Source organism: Polyodon spathula, chromosome 4, assembly GCF_017654505.1.
Source record: "Polyodon spathula isolate WHYD16114869_AA chromosome 4, ASM1765450v1, whole genome shotgun sequence".
Classification (NCBI taxonomy): Eukaryota; Metazoa; Chordata; class Actinopteri; order Acipenseriformes; family Polyodontidae; genus Polyodon; species Polyodon spathula.
The window spans coordinates 49,134,147-49,136,688 of record NC_054537.1 but is presented as its reverse complement, the minus strand read 5'-3'; positions in this window follow the sequence as shown (position 1 = coordinate 49,136,688).

Below are 2,542 nucleotides of genomic sequence, written 5' to 3'. Positions count from 1 at the left end.
ACTACTAATACAGCGATGCTATGTTTATTATAAGCCATCTCCATGCAAAGCTTTAAAAAAAAAAAAAAATATCAAAACAAATGGTAAATGTACAATAACCAGCAATGGATGTCTTCTTTCTTAACTTTTGAAGTACCTGCCTCCTTCTCCCTAGTTCTGCTTTTCTTAAAGCTCTGACACAGTACTCTGTACTCTTTCTTGATATTGTCAACACAACCAATAAGAAGCTTGGTTTGTGTATTTGTAAGGCTATTTTAAACAAATGAGCATTGCATTTATGAAGCTTGCTTTGTTTAATTCAATGCATTTAAAAGCTACAAAAACACGTTGCCAGTGTCAGCACATTGCAAAAAAAGAGTAAAACGCTTTCTTAATTGATGTTTTGAATAGCCACTGCTACACTGCTCACCTATCTTAAAGGGGAATGCACCAAAAGGCTGATTGCTACAACACTTGCTTTCTGTTTCCATTGCAGATGCTGCAATTGTTGCCAATGTCATTACTCTACTTTTAATATTTATTTATTTAGCAAGGCGATTAATTGATCAGGTTGTATTAGTGTCTTACTATATGTCTTACATAGTAACGATGACCCTATCTGCACTCTGTAAGGAGTTATAAGCAAGAGTGGTCCATTTTGGCCATCTTAGATTGACGAAAACTCAACATTTTAATAACTTTTGATGCTCTCATGTTTAATAAGATCCCTGGAAAGTTTCAGCTCAATCGATCCAGCAGTTCTGGAGGAGATGCATTTTAAAGCTAAAATGCAAAATCCAAACATGGCGGCTATATGTCACATCATGTGATATGTGTAATTGCACACCCCTCCACAACATATGTGAGAAGTTTGAAAGCAATAGCAGCAATGTTTTTTGTTGTTTTAGTGTCTTCAAAATAAATTACCAAAAAGACAACATCCAATATGGCTGCCAAACCATGTGACCTATTCACTCAATTTTTTTTCAGGGTCAACTAGCCATACTCATGTACCACCATACCAAACTGTGAGTGATTTCGTGCAAAGGTTTTTGTTTTATGGGCTGTTAAAGTCCTTGGTAGACGATAAGAAATAACAACAGTGATAACCCTATCATGAGAGGTCAAAGGTAACAGGCACAGGACTGTTTTTGATACAACGCATATGGGTTCTTATATGTGTTCCATTGTAACAGTGGCCCTATTTGCATTCTATAAGGAGTTATCGATTACTTTCACTTTTCACCTCTGATGTCATAAACATGGCCGCCATTGACTAAACTTTTTCTTTGACTAACTTTTAAAGATTGATCATTCATAAACATGTACAGCAAGTTTCAGAGCTCTACCATATGTGGTTTCGGAGGAGAAGAGTTTTGAAAATGGCCAAAATTTAGCAAAAATCTGACATGGCTGCCAATCCATGTGACCTTCTCTCTCTCTCTCTCTCTCTCTCTCTCTCTCTCTCTCTCTCTCTCTCTCTCTATATATATATATATATATATATATATATATATATATATATATATATATATATATATATATATATATATATATATGCAATGTATAAACCACGATGGGCCGTGCGGTTCCCATGTTATATATCATGCCCGGGTGCTGGTCTTAAGCTCGCTGTCAACACAGATGTTAAAACTCCTACTGTTAAAAAATACATTTACTCCAGCTCTCAGTGTTAAAAAACTGGAGACTGAATACTGGTCACCAGTTAAAGTTCTGGCACTGGCATAAAATTCCTTCAAAATACTGTTTAGGTTTTCTGGACTTATTTCTTTAAAATTAATATTGATATTATTTTCATTAAGCCAGTCTTTAAATACATTAACAGCCCATGTTGTAGTCTTTTTAGTATTTTTTCATTTTTGTTTTCTTCTATTACATTTAGCTGTGCCTCATTTAATCTTATGTGTATACTGTTGACAGTTTCTGTAGCACTTATTTTATTTCTCTTTTTTTCAGGTGGATTACTGTCTTCACTGGGAAAGTTAGTGCTGTACCAGTTCTCTGGAGTTTCATACCTAAATATGTTAAAGGAAATTGGTGGAATGTCACTCATTTTGTGGCAGTGGTTTTATAGATAGATATATATATATATATATATATATATATATATATATATATATATATATATATATATATATATACAGTGCCTTGCAAAAGTATTCAGACCCCTGACCAATTCTCTCATATTACTGAATTACAAATGGTACATTGAAATTTTGTTCTGTTCGATATTTTATTTTAAAACACTTAAACTCAAAATCAATTATTGTAAGGTGACATTGGTTTTATGTTGGGAAATATTTTTAAGAAAAATAAAAAACTGAAATATCTTGCTTGCATAAGTATTCAACCCCTGTGCTGTGGAAGCTCCCAGTTTGCACCGATGAAAGAAATTGCCCTAACGAGGACACAATTACCTTACCATTGGCCTCCACCTGTGAACCATTAAAGTTGCTGTCACATTTTCTGGATAAAAACCCCACTGTTGAAGGATCATTGGTAAGGTTGTGAATCTGAAGGAAAATGAAGATCAAAGAGCATT